Below are 13,437 nucleotides of genomic sequence, written 5' to 3'. Positions count from 1 at the left end.
TGACAAGATCTGATACCCATTTATGATAAAAACTCTCAATAAAATGGGTATAAAAAGAAAGTACCTCAGCATAATAAAGGCCATATATGACAAACCCACAGCCAACATCATACTTGGTGAAAACATGAAAGCCATCTCTCTGAGAACAGGAACAAGACAAGTGTGCCCACTCCTGCCACTCCTATTCAACATAGCTCTGGAGGTTTTGGCTGGAGCAGTTAGACAAGAAAATGGAATAAAAGGTATCCAAATTGGAAAGGAAGAAGTGAAACTCCCGCTGTTTGCAGATGACATGATTCTACATATAGAAAACCCTAAAAAATCCATCAGAAAACCATTAGAAATAATTAACAACTACAGAAAAGTAGGAAGATACAAAATCAACTTACAAAAATCAATTTACATTTCTATACACTCATAACGAACTAGCAGAAAGAGAAGTCAAGAATAAAATCCCATTTACAATCACAACAAAAAGAAGAAAATATCTAGGCACAAACTTAACCAAGGAGGTGAAAGACCTGTACACTGAAAACTATAAAACATTATTGAAAGGAAGTGAAGAAGATATAAAGAAATAGAAAGATGTTCCATGCTCATGGATTGGAAGAATGACCATAGTTAAAATGTCCATATCACCAAAAACAATCTACAATTTCAGTGCAATCCCATTCAGAATCCCAATGACATTCTTCACAGAAATTGAACAAAGAATTCTAAAATTTATATGGAACAAAAAAAGACCCTGACTAGCCAAAGAAATCCTGAGAAAAAAGAACAAAGCTGGAGGCATCACAATCCCTGACTTCAAAATATACTACAAAACTATAGTGATCAAAACAACATGGTACTGGCACAAAAACAGACACACAGATCAATGGAACAGAATTGAAAGCCCAGAAATAAAACCACACATCCATGGACAGCTAGCTAATCTTTGATAAAGGAGACAAAAATATACAATGGAGAAAGGAAAGTCTCTTCAATAAATGATGTGGGGAAAACTGGAAAGCAACATGAAGAAGAATGAAAGTAAACCATTACATTACACCATACAAAAAAATTAACTCAAAATGGATTAAAGACTTGAATGTAAGACCCCAAACTATAAAACTCTTAGAAGAAAATATAAGCAGTGCACTCTTTGATGTCGGTCTCAGCAGCATCTTTTCAAATACCATGTCTACTCAGGCATGGGAAACAAAAGAAAAATAAACAAATGGAACTATACCAAACTAAAAAGCTTCTTCAAGGTAAAGAAAACCATCAACAAAATGAAAAGACAACCTACCAACTGGGAGAATGGGTTATATTATATCTGACAAGGGGTTAATTTCCAAAATACAGAAAGAACTCATACAACTCAACAACAACAAAAACAAACAACCTGTCAAAAATTGGGCAGAGGATATGAACAGATATTTCTCCAAAGAAATATACAGATGGCCAACAAGCACGTGAAAAGATGCTCAACATCACTAATTATGAGGGAAATGCAAATCAAAACTACAATGAAGTATCACCTCACACCTGTCAGAATGACTATAATTACCAAGACAAAAAATAACAAATGTTGGAGAGGATGTAGAGAAAAGAGAACCCTCATACACTGCTGGTGGGAATGCAAACTGGTGCAGACACTATGGAAAACAGTACGGAGATTTCCCAAAAAATTAAAAATAGAAATACCATATGATCCATTTATCTCACTTCTGGGTATTTATCCAAAGAACATGAAAACAACAATTCAAAGAGATTTATTCATCCCTATATTCACTGCAGCATTATTCACAACAGCCAAGATGTGGAGCCAAGTGACCTTCAACTGGCAAATGGATAAAGAAGATGGGGCATACATATACAATGGAATACTACTCAGCCATTAAAAAAGACAAAATTGTCCCACTTGCAACAACATGGATGGACCTGGAAAGCGAAATAAGCCAGACAAAGAAAGACAAACAAAGCATGATTTCACTCATATGTGGAAGATAAACAAACACAAGGGTAAAGAGAATAGATTACTGGTTACCAGAGGGGAAGGAGGTTGGGGGGTGGATGCAAGAGTTAAAGGGGCACACATGTATGATGATGGACAAAAATTAGACTATTGGTGGTGAGTAGAATGCAGTCTATACAGAAACTGATAAACAATAATGTACACCTAAAATTACATGGTCATAAACCATTACTACCTCAATAAAAAAAAAAAAAGGAAAAAAAAACAGAAGAGGCTGTCTCTAGAGCAGTGGTTCTCAATTGGGGACAATTTTGTCCCCCTGGCTAGGGATGCTGCTAAACATCATACAATTCAGAGAACAACCTTCCACAACAACAAATGATACATCTAAAATGCCACTAGTCCCATGGTTGAAAAACGCTGCTCTAGAAGTGAGTTTCCTGTCATTGGAGGCATTCCATCGTAGATCAGACAGTGTAATAATATCCAATAAATGACTTTCAAGAATGGTGGGAAATAAGTTGAAAAAAGATTTTCTGTTTCAGATAACTCTTCAGAGAAAAAACACCCTCAGGTATGTTAAAGTGGTGAGGATGACAAACATTTGTTGAACACTGACAGTGGGTCAGACATTATACCAAGAGATTCATGTCCACATCTCAGAGTTACTTCTCACCACCACCCTATGAAACAGGTATGATTGCATCTTGATTGGATGGTAAAATTAGGTTTCCCTAATGTCATAGAGCAGTCAATATTTGAACTCAGATCTACCTCACTCCAATGATATATGTTGCTGTCCGAAGCAGAAATGGGGGTAATGACTTTCAAAGTTTTTGTACTCTAGAAGACAAATGAAGCAGCACATATTCTAGAAATGTGGGGAAAATGTCTGAACAGGTTTGTACTCACTGCAAACCTAGCTGGCTAGGAGAAAGAGGAAAAGATTCTTTGAAGTAGTCCTGTGATGAAGGAGAGAACAGTTATCCTGATTGCCCCCTAGTGCCGCCTTCTGTTAGAACCAAGAAGCTCTCATATACTCATGGAATCTCAAGCAGAAGCTGAGACGAATGATGACATCCCTTTATCCACAGGCGTGAAATCTCAGGATGGACAGACATTTGGACATCCCCGACTGGGAATCCTGCCCTTAACAAAGACACTCGATGCAGACACATGCTTTATTGGCTGCCTAGACTCACACCCATCTGTCAGGATGGCTGTGTGCCTGCTCACATGTTGGCCAAACTGTCACTAGGGCATAGGAGCCAAGCAATGATAGTTTTAAATGCACAGCTTGCATAGCTCTGTAGGAAAAAACATTCTGTGATAATACTGAAGGGTTGCAATCACAAGTGAAATATTTTTGATCAATCTCCACATTCAGTGGAAAAAAGATCTAGACTAGTAGGAAAGAATCAGACTAAGGAAGTTAAATTAAACAGAACAGGTACTTTGAAGACAAATAAGTGGTTGCACTAAAGCTTTTCACACTGCCAGTCTCTCACTAATACACATCATGGTAATCTCTTAGGTAATAAAATCCTTTGCTTTACAAACCATTGTTGAGTTTTTTAAAAAATGAGATGATATGCTTTTCCACGTTCTAAATAAAGACGCAGAAATGCATTGATATGTAGTAGTTTGTCTGACATTAAATAAGTTATATTTGTTGGTGGTTTTTTAAAAAAATGAGAGAAGTCTAATACATATCTAAGATAAACTTTTAAGAGTACAAAAGAAAGCAGAAGCCAAATGAGATTCCTACAGATGAATAGGAAAAAAAAGTATAATTTGCTGAGAGAAAGAACTCAAGAACTGAAATGGGCGCTAAGAAAACAGAAACTGAGTACTTTTAGTCACCAATTAATAAGTTAGAGCTCGAGGGCTGTCACTTGTCACATCCCCCTTACTATAAACAAAAGGTTCCTAAACTACACTACATTCCTATTCTATCCTCAAAGATCTTCTGGATCGCTGGCAGGAAGTATGTAATGTCCTCACTGTCTGGAAATGCTTCCCTCAGACTAAAACCCTAATGCTGCAATCAGAGCCGTGTGTCCTTGTTCAGTCCTCTGTGATTTGGAAGAACATTGTTCCTCATCATTCTCTGTATAGTTCTTCATATACAAGTATCAGGACATACTGATTGAATAAAAGTAAATAAAAGTGATCCATTAACTTTTCCTCATTGGACCAGTTTATCAACTCTGCGTTTTTATCATTTCAGTTGCTCACCTCTTGGACTCTTTAGATAAGAAATGTCATCCACGTCAACAATGAGCCAATAGGAAGTACTCCTCTTCCGCCACGTACAACTTACTAAAGGTAGCGTTAATACGAAGGAGTTTGAATGTCCAGCAGATTTCTCAGTATCCATCACCAAAGTAGTGGCAAAAGTCTGAAATCTACCATTATCCTTCTAGGAAAGACTAGGGACTTAAGATCCTCAAGGGACACAACTTTTTTAGCTTTCTGGAAGACATGTGTAACACAACATGGTAAGTCAAGTTAAGGGTCATGGTTATACCCTGCTTTTCCTACCAACCTATCACTGCCATACATGGTCCTAAGACAACTCTTCAATACCATTTCTACCAGAGCATTCTCTTGCTCGAGAACTTAACTGAAACTGATCATCAACTCTACAACCTATCTGGCAGTTTTCTATACTCATGAACCAACTCTCCTTCCTTTACTTCCCTCCTCTCCTTCACTCCATGACTCCCCAAAACAGCCCGTTCTGACTTATTTTCTCTACCACTTGTCTTTGCTCATGCTATTCTCTAAAATGTTTACTCATTAAATTGCTCACTCATTTCCTCCTATCTTCATTTTGGTATGCAGTTTCTAGTGTAAACCAACTGATTTCTGATGAAAGTAAAAAAAAAATGATTCAATGGATCCATTTCATGTTAATTTTTGCACAAGACATGAGGTTTAGACTTTGGTTCTTTTTTTATTTTCCTTTTGCCTATGGATGTCCAGCTGTTCCAAAACCATTTATTGAAAACAACAGTTGCACTCCTGGGCATGTACCCTAGAAAAATAAAAACACAGATTCACACTAAAACCTGTACATGAGTGTTCAACGCAGCTTTATTTGTAATAGCCAAAAACTAGAAACAACCCACATGTCTTTCAATGGATGAATGGTTCAATAAAACGTGGTAGAGCTATGCAACGGACAAGCATAACACAATAATCAAAACCAGGAAATTGACATGGATACAGGATTAGTAATTCAACTGCTTACTCGAATTTCAGTTTTGACTGAAATTCCTTAATGTGTGTGTGTAGAGTTCTATGATGTTTTATCATGTGTAAAAATCCATGTAACCATCACAACAATCAGGACCCAGAACTCTTCTATCACCCCAAAGAAACTTCCTCACGCTATGCCTTTATAGTCACATCCGACCTCCCAGCCCTGACCCTGGCAAAAACGAATCTCTTCTCCATTACTATAATTTTGTCATTTTGAGGATGCCATATAAATGGAATCAGACAATCACACAATCATTGGAGGTTGGCTTTTTTCACTCAGTACAATGCCTTAAGCTCCACCCAAATTGTTGCATGTGTCAATAGTTTGTTCTTTTTTGTTATGACTGGTGTTCCAGTATATGGCCATACCACATTTTATTTAACCAGTTAGCTAATGAAGGATGTGTATGGTTGTTTCTGGGTTTTGGCTATTATCAACAAAGCCGCTATGAACATTCACGTACATGTTTTTGTGTGAACATAAGTTTTTATTTCTCTAGGATAAATGTCCAGGAGTGCAACTGCTGGGTCATATAGTAAGTGTATGTTTCATGCTTTAAGAGAGTGCCAAACTAATTTATAGAGTGGCTGTACCATCATTTTACATTCCTACCAGCAACATGAGAGGTAATGTAACTTTGACAGTCACAATTGCTAAAATATTTTCTAAAAGCCTAAAAAACCAGCAAGATTAAGCCTCTTAAATGTTGTAACCTGAACTTAGTTTTAAAAAAATGAATTTTAAAAACTTAGTTTCCTGATTCTCAAATAATAGACTGCTTTTTTCTTATTACCTCTAACAAAAAATTTATAATTAGATATAATCTGTATGTTGATAGCTCTGTTGCCAGATTACATAGTAAACTGCAATAAGAAGTCAAAAAAAGCAACATTGTCTGATGAAACAGTAAAAGTTTCTGGTTCTTCCAGACATAGCCTATGAAGATTAAAGGTGTAAGGGCACTTTCTAACAGTTTGTATAGTGAAGTGTGATCACAATGCATTTATAGACAGAATCATCAAACAGTTGCATTTGTTCAGCTGTTCCTTGAGAAACAGCAATTAATGTGAAATAAAGCTGTAGTTATCTTAGCTATAAGATTTCTAACGTCATGACTTTGGTGAAAATTTTACATAAAATTGATAGTTACATAGAAAATGGAGTCTCTTTTGGGTTCTCAAAACAAGGAGCTAGGGCTGGAGCAGTCATATCTGCCCCACATGCAAACAGCACCTAGACAGCCAGTCTGCAAAGAGAAAATGAAATAAATGCACAGAAAAAAAAAATATAAAGAATTCATACATCTCAATAACAAAAAAACTATCAACCCAATTAAAAAATGGGCAAAAGACCTGAACACACATTTCTCCAAAGATATACAGATGGCTAACAGGCACGTGAAAAGATGCTCAAAATTACTAATTATGAGGGAAATGCATATCAAAACTACAATGAGATATCACTTCATGTCCATCAGAATGGCTATAATTAACAAGACAGGAAACAACATGTGTTGGAGAGGATGTGGAGAGAAGGGAACTCTCATACACTGCTGGTAGGAGTGCAAACTGGTTCAGCCACCATGGAAAACAGTATGGAGATTCCTCAAAAAATTAAGGATAGAACTACCATATGATCCAGCTATTCTCCTGCTATTTATCAAAAGAACTTGAAAACACCAATGCATAAAGATACATGCACCCCTGTGTTCACTGCAGCATTATTCACAATAGCCAAGATTTGGAAGCAACCTAAGTGCCCATCAAGGGACAAATGGATGAAGAAGATGTGGTATATATACACAGTGGCATACTACTCAGCCATAAGAAACAATGAAATCCAGCCATTTGTGACAACATGGATGGACATTAGGGTATTATGCTAAGCAAAATAAGTCAGAGGGAGAAGATCAAATGCCATATGATCCCACTCATCAGTAGAAGATAAAAACAACACAAACAAACACATAGTGACAGAGATTGGATTGGTGGTTACCAGAGGGGAAGAGGGAGAGGGGAGGGTGAAAGGAATGATTAGGCACATATGTGTGGTGATGGATTGTAATTAGGATTTGTGTGGTGAACATGACATAATCTATGCAGAAATAGAAGTATAATGATGTACACCTGAAATTTATACAATGTTATTAACCAATGTTACTGCAATAAAAAAAAAAGAAAAAGAAAGAGAAAGCCCCAAAAGTCTGGGATGGTGCTGCTCTTGTTCCTAATGACTTTCCTCCAGTTTTCATTTAGTTCCTTGCAGGACCAACTATATTTTTCCAGATATTGAGCTCCATAAGACAAATGTGTCCTTCCAATAAAGTCTGTCATTTTCTTAAAAAGTATATAATAGAACATTCCCAAATCTCAAACTAATAATCTTGTAATTTACTTATACGATTCCACCTAGTACACCCTCCCACTTCATGTATATGGCTTTATTGATAAACATTTTAGTATGTGTACATGTTTAATATTCATCCTAAATATCTGCCAGTGTGAACAGAGTCTATCTGAATTTTCAGATCCTAGAGTACTGGTTCCCATCCTATGGGCCAGAGACCCATGGAAAGATAGGAGTTCTTGCAAAGAATCATCAAAATCCATGTACCTACATGAAGACTAAATAAAGAATATGATTCACAATGTATTTTTCCAAGTTGACCAAGATGCTGTGTTAATAAAATTCTTAATACATTTACTGAAGAATGTTAACTAAAAGTAGAATAGTTTCTTGTCGTTAGTATTTAGTGATGAATATTACCCCCCCATTAGGGGGGAAGTGCACACCTCCTATCTCTCTAGGCTCTCTAAAGAGCTTTTCTTTTTTAAGGTGTTGGCCATATGTCATCCAGAACGCCAATAGTAAGGAGCATGTACTTGAGTTTGAGTGAAAAGATTTAAGACAACATTGGGAAAGATGGAGCAGGAATAATTGGAAAAGTGCATGAAATTACTTCAAAACAGCAACCTCAGAATGCTAGGTACTTATTATCCAGAAGCCAAGGGGGAAAAATCCAAATGCACAGCCCTCTTCCCATCTTTATAATGGCAAGTGGGAACATAGTCACAGGAACTGTGGTCAAAAGGGCCGCACATATCCTAAGGTACAAACACATCTTGTTACACCACCCAGCCACATGCTCTGTCAGGATTCTATCACCTTTCTAAACTAATCTTACATCCTTATGAGAAATCTCATATTGTCTTTAAATGTGCCCTACACATTTATTGACTTCTTGTGTGCTAGATGCTAGATAACTCAAGTCAAAAAGAATGACCTCTATTAATTTAAAACAAAGAAAACTTGCTTCCACAAAACACTACAATAGCAAGAACAGACTCTGCACCCAGCACAGTTCCTGACATAGAGCAGGCACCTGATATCTGGGGAATAAATGAGTCCATTTTTGCTGACACTGAAAAATAACTTCACCCAGCATGTCTGAAACATATTCTCCAGTCCTATTCAGTTACCAATCCATTCTCAAAACCCATCAAGACCAATTTTCATGAAAGCCTCCTCCACCTACACACAAAGAGGCACTATTTATTCCTATTAGGTTACTGCCTGATGTATGGAGATATCAGCATGTGCACATTTACAGAAATTCAGGAGTCACCCTTCATTTGCTAGAAGGTCAATTTTAAAGCTTTGCTTCATTTCCAGTAACTTTTATTTTTCAAATCAAAAATATTTTCACTTTAATTTTTCAAATCAAAATTCTATTCAAGGTACATTATACCTTGTTAAGGATGACTTTAAGGAAAGAATATATAGTTATAAAATAAAAATCATATTTTTTCTGTTCTAGACATCTTGGACATTCACTTACATAATTGTTATTATTTCACAGTAGTTCTCAAATACAAAAAAAAAAAAAAGCTGACCTATTCAAGAAATTTACTTTTAGGATCCGTTAACATTTTCAAAGCATTACCGTGATTTTTAAAATAAACACTTGCATCCTGGAAGACAACTTAGCATAAGCTTTCCATATAGCCATCTCCCAGGCGCTTACTAACTTACTATATGCCAGGTTCCAGGCTTGACACATTACTGCATTATCTCATTTGTTTAACAAATAATTTTTGCAGCACTGAACATAACAGGAAGCCGTTACACTATAAATATTGGTGTAGATTATTAACATAGATATTAGTGCTAAACTGACAGTAATCTAACGCAGTTTATTTTTATTAAATTCAAGTTGTGTTACTGTATTAACCCGGAATCTGATTGGCAGTGTTGAGAGGCACAGAGAATACCATCTGCGGAACCTTCAGCAGAGAAAATTGACTACTTAAGTTACCTTCCCTTCTATAGGGAGCAGATGGACATAACTTTATTTACCCAAAAATTTAATTCCAATCACTATACGCCATTTTAAACAGCATAAACATGATCAGAATAAAATTATATAAGAAACCCTTGCTTCCTTCTGCAATTGCTTTAAAATTGTAGATTAAATTCTTCCCAAAACTATCATGCTCAGCAGGTCACAGAAAGTAAGGTGCCTTTGTTCTGAACTCTTAAAAATAAATGATGGGGCCGCCCCGTAGCTTAGCTGCTGATTCCGCACGCTCCACTACTGGTGGCCCAGGTTTGGATCCCAGGCGTGCACCCACACACCGCTTCTCCAGCCATGCTGAGGCCGCGTCCAACGTACAGCAACTAAAAGGATGTGCAACTATGACACACAACTATCTACTGGGGCTTTGGGAAAAAAAAACAAAGAGGATTGGCAATAGATGTTAGCACTGGGCCATTCTTCCCCAGCAAAAAAAGGAGGATTGGCATGGATGTTAGCTCAGGGCGGATCTTCCTCACAATAAATAAATAAATGGTGCCCTACATTTTGTTTTACTCTTGCAAATTTCAGACTCAACTGATAGGCAATTCTAATAAAAAAGACAAAAAAAAAAAAAAAGAATTAACGAGGCTCTTCAACAGTTCCTAAAACCACCATCCTCCCAATAGCAAAACTGGTATTTCCAAATTGATCCAACAAAGGGAGATGGAGGAGAGACAGGAAGAGTCAACACAAAGGAATACAAAAATGGGTGATCTGAGAGAAAAGAAGTTAGAAAAATGGGTGGCCTCAATAGGAACCTAGTGTCGCGGCCCCACCCACCCACCCACCCACCCCGCGACTCTGGTGCCGCCAGTCAATCTCACTAAACCACCTAAGAGTTGTGAGACCAGAGCCAAACAGGATTTCCACAGTACGAACGACTATCTGTGCCCTTGAAGAAGCTGCCCCAGGACAGGGCGCCACCCCGTCAGCTGGAGAGAGAGGGGAACAGAGGAAGGACCCTCAGACAGACACGAGAAGCCCTCTCCAACTCCCCACGAGCTCCACCAGGCCCTCGAGGACGGCTCTCCCCAGGCCTCACTGAACACGGACAGGTCAGAGGCTGCACGCTGCCAGGGCCTGGAAAGCTTGTCCTCAGGAGTCCCCAGCCTCCGCCCTGGGGGCTCAGGTCAAACGTCCCCTCCTCCCTGAGGCCCTCCCTCCCACCTCGCTCTGGCCCACAGGCTGCTGTCCTCATTTAAAGGCTCTTCTCACTCTGCAAAGGACCGTGTTGTTCTGCTCTGCGTCCCTCCAGAAGGGGACTCCACGACAGCACAGGGACCTCGCGGTCCAGGATGGCACAGACCCATCTCTCAGACGGGCCGAGCGCGCAGGACGCGGCGTGAGTCTGGCCGCCCAGGACGGTAACTAAGCCTGGCTGGTGCAGGCAGCCCGAGCCCAGCTGGGCTGAAGGAGACCAGGCAGGAGCGGACGCCCCCGCCAGCCCCTGGCTCTCGGACCGCGCGGCCGGGGCCTACCTGCCCCGAGCCGCAGGCACATTGCCTTCTGCCAGGTCCCGCCTCTTTCGTCCACTCGACTTCGCTGCGGCGTCGGCCCCGCCTGACCGGGATGTCTGGGGCCTTCCCATTGGCTAGGGGTGCGCGGGTGGCGGGGGGGGGGGGGGGGGGGGCGGGCGACCTGGGGGCGGGGCGCGCGGGGGCGGGGCGAGCTGGAGGGGCGGGGCGCGCGAGGTATGGGCGAGCTGGAGGGGCGGGGAGACCGGGGAGCGGGGGACGAGCGGCAGAGGCGTGGCACGCGGGAGGAGCAGGCCGCCTGCGGGGGCGGGGCGAGCTGGAGTGGCGGGAAGAGCGGGGAGGAGGGGCGCGCGGGAGGGCCGGGGCACGCCGGGAGGGGCTGGGCGTGCGGGAGGGGCGGGGCGTGTGGGGGCGGGGCGAGCTGGAGGGGCGAGGAGACCGGGGAAGTGGCATGAGTGGCAGGGGCGGGGCACGCGGGGGCGGGGCGAGCTGGAGGGGCGAGGAGACCGGGGAGGCGGGACGAGCGGCAGGGGCGGGGCGCGCGGGGCCGGGCGGAGCTGGAGGGGCGAGGAGAGCGGGGAGGCGGGACGAGCGGTGGGGGCGGGGCGAGCTGGAGGGGCGGGGAGAACGGGGAGGCAGGATGAGCTGCAAGGGGGCGGGGAGGCGGGGCGCGCGGGATCAATGCCAAGGCAGGCGGAGCCCGTGCTGGCCGCCCGCCTCCCAGCAAGTGCCGAGATCCGCGGTCCCTGCTCCCCCTGTGTCGGGGAAATGGAGTCTTTTTACGGGAAAAGAGAGCCCAGTCTCTCTGCCTGGGTGAGCTTCTGGGAAGTGTGGTCCATAGCCTCTGAATCCGTCCTTCTGATCAGATGCTGTAGCTATCAAAGTCATAAAAACTGAAATAAATATTGGGAATGTTTGCAGTAGCTTGATGTATTAAATAAATTGACAAAGGATGGGATGTAAAAGAAGTCTTATTCATTGATTCTAATTGCAAACTCTTCATATTTTAATATCTCTGAAGTCAGGATATGTCTTACAGTCAATGCCAATCATTAGTGGCAGTAATTTTATTTTTTCTTTATTAGTAGCACAAAAAATAATGGGGCATTTTGCATCCCTGCCTTATGATTGTTGGGGAAGAGGGAGAATCCTCCTCTGCCCTTTCCCTTAAGGTTCTGGTGACTGGCCAAATAATTAAAAAGACAAGTTAGCAGGAGAAAATAATACCAAGTTTAATAACATGTATACATGGGAGAAAACTAGGGAAACTGAGTTTCTCAACACAATAGCGGTAATTCTCATCTTGAATACCACCTTCAGCTAAAAACAAAGGAGGATGTTGGGGTTGAGGGCTTGGGATTTCAGAGGGGAAGACGACAATTCACATGGAGAGGGAAATGTAAATGTTTGTCAGGCAATTCTTTGCAGGGCCACCTATAGAGAATGTGACCAGAGAGACAGACATCACAGTAATCAAGAGTATGTAGATTTAAGTCCTCTCCTTCCATACTGATAAGAGTTTTCACAGATAAGGTCATCCTCCCCTCTTTTTATTACACAGAGGGAGATACCTTTATAAATGTAAATATTTAGTAAACAGAACTTTGAAAAGAATGGGCTTAGCAAGAACCCTGCCAGTCTGTCCATACCCAGAGTTAAATTCCTTTAGGCAATTAGTGGGGGAGGTCTAATGTCCGTCAGAGAAAACAATCAAGGTAAAGAGATATATTTCAAGGTGGCCAAATTTTGATCTCCCAAGTGATCCTGGAGTGAATTAAATCACCAATACTCACTCTGGTTTGTAGTTGGGGTTTTTTCTATCTGTTACTGACTATTCTTAAGCATAATCAGGAATTTCTAAGCGTCCTATGACTGACTCAGTAATTTGATTAATCAGCTCAGTAGGGGAAATTACCATGAGTAATGAGACTGAACATAACTATCAGGCAACATGCTGAGAATGAATGGAGGAGAGAGAAAAGAGGGAGAAAGAAAGACAGAGATCAAAATGTTTTGTAGTCAGAAAGGCACTTTGAGTCAATGCTACAGAGCGTATATAGTTTCTATTGTATCCTAAACTTATGTTGGCAGCTGTATTAATTTCCTGTGGCTGCCATCACAGATGACCACAAACGGTGACTTAAAAGAACAAAAATGTATTCTCTCACAGTTCTTGATACCAGCCCTGATATCTGTTCCCCTGCATTGAACCCAACATATATGGGGTTAAAAAAGCACTCCTTCCCCCTTCCCTGCTTCTCTAAGTTACATTCACATGTAGTTGTTGGTTGTTTTATCCTTCCCCTACCTAAAACCTTATAAACTTTGTAATCGTTAGTTGGCGGCAGTTGCCGTCCACTCCCCAAGGCCAAATTTC

Source organism: Diceros bicornis, chromosome 11 (genome assembly GCF_020826845.1).
Source record: "Diceros bicornis minor isolate mBicDic1 chromosome 11, mDicBic1.mat.cur, whole genome shotgun sequence".
Classification (NCBI taxonomy): domain Eukaryota; kingdom Metazoa; phylum Chordata; class Mammalia; order Perissodactyla; family Rhinocerotidae; genus Diceros; species Diceros bicornis.
Note: the sequence above shows the minus strand (reverse complement) of the source record.